Raw genomic sequence first — 7,136 nt, forward strand, 5'->3', positions numbered from 1 at the left:
CCGGGAGTCCCGGCTCGCCCCGCCAGCCGCGGCTCCAGGGAGCTGGAAGGTCGCTGACATCGCCCGGCCCCGGCCCCTCGCTGCTCCTGGCCCCGCAGACGGCTTTTAACGCAGTCCAGTACACTTCTGTTTGCTTGCACAAGCTGAGTACTACCGCCCTGCGCCCCCGCGGATTAGTAAAGCCTCGAGTTTCTTTTTAGCTGGAGAAAAATAGGTGTGGTGTTATAGGAGGCGATGCGCCGCACCACATGCACCCCGCTTCTCCGCATCTTACATGCTCAGGCTATGAGGTGACACGAGCAGCAGACCAGGGCAGGACTCCTGCTCCATCTCTGCCCTGCCCCAGCGTCCCACTGGGGCAAACCCTCGGGGGCACAGCTGCACTCACTGCCCTTGCTGTTACCACTGCTCTTGGGGTCCGATTCCACACAGCCCGTGCTATCTCCGCAGCACCTGGCTTCCCAGTGCTTTAGGTGCTGTGTACACACAGCACAAACCCTGGGCTCTGCTCACAAGTGCCTACAGTGTGCTTCTAGGATCCTGGCCCAGCAGCCAGGTGTGCTCTAGAGATTCTTCTGGTGGGATCTTCCTTACTTAAAAGTTTCTTATATTTCTTATATATTTACAAAACATACCCAAGGCTCCAAACCCTGCTTACTGTCAAGGGAGGTGGGCAAAACTGCACACGGGCAACCCCCCTAGCACAAAGCCCAAGGCCAGCCCAATTGCCTGGGTGTCCCCTGGCGTTCATCCTACATTTTAGCCCATGTTCGCTGTACATCTGTCCCACGTGATCCCTGTTCCTGCGCCTGAGAAACCCCATGACTGCATTCGTCACCATGCTACATGCAGGTCAGGCCATCGGCCTGGGGGCTGAAGCTCCCTTTGAGCAGCACAAGTCTGACCATGCTTGGTGTCCTATGGAAACCACTCCATTAATTCCCTTGCATAAAAAAGGAGGACTTAACCCATTCAAGCTCTGTCTTGGCTGGCAGTGTGGTCTCCATACCTGGCCCTAAAGTGGGCTTCTCTATGCAGTCTCACACAGGTGTGGAGTGTCTCCTACTGAGCATTCGCATCAGGCTCTCCTACCTTGCCTTCCATGCATATCTTTGCCATGACTTTACTGTGCCCCACCCTCCCTGCTGTCACCAGGGATTGAGAGCTCTGCTCTACTTCTCTGTCAGTTAATGCTGCTCTGTTGATCTGGTTTGTTTTTCTCTCCCCGGGTTCTACTTTCAAAGGTTTCATAGCAACAGCCTCCTCTCTACTTTAGCTCAGGGATTAGGCTCCCCAGAGAATGGGGTAGGAGAAGGGAGGAACAAACAGAAACAATAAATAGGAGCCCTGAGGGCACTTCAAGGGACTGCTCAGTCATGAACTACAGCACCTAGACCTGACAGAGGATGCCCTGGTTGATAGCAGGACTCAGCAGCAGAGATGGGGAGTACCCGAGACAAAAGGAACATGCTTGTCAGTAAATCAGGAGGTACAAAAGACAATAACCACCTGAAACAAGAGGGGAGAGGCTGAGAAGGTGAAGTGAATGGAGATTAAAGAGGGTTCGGATCTGATTTTCAGAAGGGCTAAGCACCTACCACTTTCACTGATGTCAAATGAAATTCAACACGTCTTACCATCAAGCTCATAAGGTGAAATTCTGGCCCCATTATAGTCTGTGCAAGTTTTGCCACTGAGGTCAAAGGAATCAGAATTTCACTTACGGTGTCTAAATCTCTGATACCTACATGCTTCATAATGGAAGAACAAACTACAGTACTTCCTAAATTAAATAGCCAGAAAAATTGCTTGAAAGAAGAGCAGAGATTGGGAAGAATGAAGATAATAATCAACAAGCTAACTGTTAAAGCTCTGGAGGCTGGAAAGACAAAGAAAGCTGGTAACCAGAATGAAGTGAAGAAAAAAAAAGAGAATAGAAAAGCGATGGGGGAAAAGAGAGACAGCAGCATGGAAGGCAGAAAAGGAAAAGAGATTAAAATAGGAGTGGGACAAGGATACAATGGAGTCTGCAAGCACATACCAGATGACAGAAAGGTACAAAGATTTTCTCTGTAGTTGACATTTCTTTTATACTTGCTCTTCAGGTGTCATTCAATGACTACAACAAAGCAAAGCTAGCTTGTTAAAAGTCAAGAGCAGAAACTGTAAGGGCAATGCAAATGCTCCCAGTAAACCAGTGCTTCAATCCTAGCCAACCCTGAGTGGACTTAACACCCTTCCATTGCTGGACAAAAGGCAGAATAGGTATGCACTTTATAGAGTAAATCAGAGGTCCATGGCATAAGCTTTTCTAAGCAGCAAGCTTATGTCATCAGATGCTGTCATTGCTAGCCATCAAGATCAGACCCCACAGGATGCAATTTACAGGGCTGTGGGCTATATGTGAGCATTGCTGCAGGTGTCCTAGGTTAGGATTATGGAATTTGACCCCAGGATGAAGCATGTTTTAGGACAGGTTGTCCTGAGTGTAATCACACTCCTGGGACAACTCCAGACATTGCTTACATGGAAGAGCAGTATTACCAAAGGGTTTCTGTATTCTTAACCTCTTTTAGTCCAGTTCGCCAAAGGAATTTAGCACCGTGTGACTAGCACTCTGCAAGAACCACTGGAGCAGTCTGGGGAGGCCTCCTAGTGCTGAATCAACAAGCCTAAGCCACGAGGTGGCACTCACCTTCCAGGCAGCTTTGTTCTGTTGCCCAAACACCTTGATAGAGGCTGCAACAGTAGTTATCAAGCTGCCTTTTGTACCAGACCTCTGATCAAAATGCAAATGGCCTGGGGCCTGTGAAGGTCCTGTGCAGCATTTTTGCTTTTGGTATGAGTTTGATTTGGTATTTTAGTTGGTTTGAGTTTGATTTGGTATTTTAGCTAGATCTCTGTACAGGTAATCTTGCCTTTACCACTGTTTCTGTAGCATCTTATACTACTAGAAGGATTTGAGCAAAGGATTAGAACATGGGGCTCCCCAGTTCCCACCTCCATGCTTAAAGCTGTACCCCTCCTTTAACAGCTCAGAAGAGCCAGGGAGTAAACCAAACCTGAGGCCTCAGTTCTGTCCTCTGTTGCCCTGGTGTGGAAAAGGAGAAGAGGATGCAAGGAGCATCCCGGATCCTTCCCTCATTTACCTCCCCACACTTCACCACCTACAACATGGAAAAACCCATCCTTAGGGCTTGGTACACCTCCCAGTGATTTTGGGGCATGCCTGATCAGGCCTTTAGTACACAGGAGTGCATTAGGTGGTGAAACCCAGGTGCTGTGGGAGCTGCCAGCCAATGCATCCCCAAGGGCATGTGCAGGGGTGAGGAAATGTTATGTTGTTGCCAGCCTTGGCCATTTTTAAGGGGCCTAGGCTAAGCTGCAGAAGTGCTGATAAGCAGAAAGCCCAAAGCCTGTCTCTGAGTAACCGTAATATGAACCTTTGCAGATGTGACAACTAACTTGGTCGGCAAGTCAAGGAAACCATTAAACACAATTAAACAAAGCACAAAGCCTAAAAGGAGATTAGGGAAGATCTTAAATAATCCATCTACACTATATCATAGCTTTATCTTAAAGTAGTAATAATATAGTAGTAGTGATTGATGTAACCAAGGCTGCTTGCAGACGTTAAAAAACCAAAAACAAAAATGTGCTTTCTTGGATGCAGCAGTGCATTATTTCAACCTGGCTCTGCAGCAGTTGTAAAGATCAGGCACTTCAGAAGGGCTTTTTGGCACTTTTAGCTAAAGCTGATTCAATCAGCTATTAGATAAAAGTGCCAAAAAAGCCCCAGTAAAGCACCAATCTTTATAAATGTCAGGTGAGCCAGGCTGAAGTAACACACTGCCTCTTCTGGGCATGTGTGGGACTTGGCATGGGAACATGCTGAGTTTAAATTAAAGCACCAGTTTGGTTTTGTATTTTTTATGTCTGCAAGCAGCCTGTATGTATTAATGTTTTTTTGCTATATTAGATATATTTTTGTTAAAATGCTTAGATAGTTTGTAAAAACAAAAACAGCCTGTCAGAGAAGACCATAAAGTAGGGTAAAGAAGAAACAGAAGCAGCATTCCACAGCGGGGAGGGAAAAGAGATAATAAACTATATATAAATCCTAACTAACTGATACCTTCCAAATCCACAAGAGATGTGTGAAACAGAAACACTGAAATACAGCCAATCAAAGGTCATGTATTAGAATACTAAAACCAGCCATCTTGGGTATAGGCTGCAGGGAAATTTGGAGAACTCAGCAAATTCAAGAAGACCTGCTGCCAATCTGTGTGCCACCTCTCAAGTCTCCCCAGCCAGTATAGGTGAGAGTTTCTGTTGTGTTGTTGTGGGTAGCTGGATAGACTTTGGGATAAATGCTTGTTTTCATGTTAACATGCAAGCAGGTAAAAGGGAGGGCTGTAGGCCTGTTTCTGCCTCTGTTATCAGTAGGCTACCCACAAAGTTACCTGCAATCTAGGTAACAATGTACATAGCCATACTAGTCAGCTGGGGCATGAATATTCCAGGGTACAGCTTGGAGAGTCCCACCAGGGGCATTTTGGGAGCTAAGAACATGCAAGGATATTTTTCCTAACTCATTGAGTAGGGAGAGGCTAAAGCTTGGATGCAGAGTCTGAAGGCTTGCAGACAAAACACACAATGACAGAGATCCAAATTAGTCCATCTCACAGCAGGAGGATGAGCCTATTAAAGTGCTTGGTCGTTGCAACCCCTGTCCTTGGGTCTCTAGCTCACTCTACACAGCCAGGAAGTGGAAGGAGCCATCTGGTAACCGCTAACCCTCTGGCACACTACTCCCTGATAACAGGGCCAGAAATCTGGGGCACTCTCAGAAAGTCCCTAACAGCCCTATCAGCTTCTCCACATCTGTCCCTGAAATGCAGACCTGCATCTTGTTCCTAACACTGGGACATGGGAATTCTTACTAGGTCACTCTGTTAACAAAGCACATTAGGTAAGACCTTGACTCACTAAATCAAAGACTGCTCTCAGTTACATCTGCAAGGCCAGGCTCAGGGATGAGATCTAAGGTCAGGCAAGAAATCTCTGCACTATCTACAACCACTTGTCAATGCCCAAGTGAACATGAGGGAGTCCAGGCTGGTAAAACATAATGCTTAGAAGTTGGAAGCAGATATCAGCTAAGATGAGGGATGACACAAGCAATAAATGCTCTCTTATACCCCCTTGCAGCTGTTCCATTTGAGGCATACCTCTTCTCTCTTCTGACCCCTCTCCAGTGCAACGCCTTACACTTAAGTTGGACCTAGTTTGTCATATATTACTACTCCTCTCACCCCACAGCTGTAGGCCCCAGGAATTTTAGCTGCCTCGGCTTCCCTCAGGAGCACCTGGAAACTTGGAACTTGAACACCGGAGACTTGTGTTGCCAAGGCTAACCAGGCCGGGAGCATCACAGCTCCTCAAAGGAAGTCAGCCTCTGAGGGCATGAACTGGGCACTGGCCTTGGGCACAATGGCAGGAATCTACCCCCAAAGAGAGGGAAGAGAATTCACTGATGTGCTAGTGCAAAGGGGCTCCACAGTCCTAGCAAATAACCGTGTATGGGAAAGCTTACAAGAGGAGATGCTTCAGGGCAGGCCAGGGTCAAGCTGGGAGTGGAAGGAGGAACTATTTGGTGGTGTTACGTTTGCACTCCTGTTGCAGTAGCCCAAGAGAGCAACTGTATGAACTACCTCCCTGGATCCCTGTACTGGACCTAGGACAAATCTGAACCAGTCTCCTAGCCAATGAGCCTGTTGTAACCAACTGTTGTCTACACGTTACAGCCCAACATTAACACACAGGTAGAGCCGTGCACTGACTGTGGTGCTTGGTGGGGGGTCATGCCTGTGATCTTGAACACCACACACAGACTCTGACCACCTGCCTTATTTCATACAGTCACCAAGCACTCGTAGCACAGTACACAGCGCAGCCACTTAGGCCTGTCTGGATTTGTACCAGCCACTTTAACAACAACAGATCTGATTGTGAGCTATCCTGCACCCCACAGAATGGGCTCTGGACCATCTCACCCTTTATCTTTACTCTGTTAATTTCCCTTTGACAGATGATGCTCTCAGTCAAGTGCTTGTCATACTGACTGTGAGGAAGCAATTCCTGTCTGAGATCTATATATCTTCAGCTGTTATCTGTTTCAAATTAACCTCCTCTGCTGCAGGGTCTCTTTCCTCTTGCACTGTTCTGTTTCCTGAAATATTTACCTAAATCTGTCGTGCACGAAAAGAAACAAAAGAAAGTCTTATCTTTCCGCCAGGAAGAGGGAAGCCGTGACTCTGACCCCACAAAGATTTACTCATGCAATTAGCCTGGCCTCAGTGAATGTAATGGGGCAAAAGGTAAAGCAGAATGAGCCATTCCTCAGCCTGGCCCTCCAGGGTCAGATGGTCTCTCAGAACCATCTAACTCAGGGGTAGGGAACCCCCAGCATGGGTGCCAAAGTGTGGCACTCAAAGTCTTTTGCTTGGCATGCATGCCTCTGGGTGGATGATGGGGAAGGGGCTGGGGCCTACCTGGCCACAAGGATCAGGCCCTTCGTGGTCCCATCATCTGCTCCTGGCATGCCAACATCTTACAAGTTGAAGTTGTGGACGTCTTTGGCACTCTGCCCAAAAATGTTGCCTACCCCTGATCTAGCTTCTCTGGAGACCAAGGTAATAAGAAGAATCCAGGCATACTGGGGAGACCTGGGGTGTCAGGTGGAAAAGGTGCTACTGAGAAGCCTGGACTAGGATTCCCAGAATCTCCTGGTTCTAAAGGTTTCCCAGGTCATCCTGGCCCACCTGGTCAGCCAGGGCCACCAGGTTGTGCTGGCTTGGATGGCTTACTAAGTACACCAGGATTGCCAGGTTGAAAAGGTGCACCTGGAATGGGGCTCCCAAGTCCACATGGTATCTCTGGCGCCAAGGGAGCTACAGGACTGCCTGGCTTGCATGGCATCCTAGGCATAAGGTCTACAAGGCTGTGGAATAGACTGCCTAGGAAAGTTGTGGACTCTCCATCACTGGAGGTTCATAGATTCATAGATGTTAGGGTCGGAAGGGACCTCAATAGATCATTGAGTCCAACCCCCTGCATAGGCAGGAAAGAGT

The sequence above is a fragment of the Alligator sinensis genome, unplaced genomic scaffold (assembly GCF_000455745.1).
Source record: "Alligator sinensis unplaced genomic scaffold, ASM45574v1 scaffold692_1, whole genome shotgun sequence".
Classification (NCBI taxonomy): domain Eukaryota; kingdom Metazoa; phylum Chordata; order Crocodylia; family Alligatoridae; genus Alligator; species Alligator sinensis.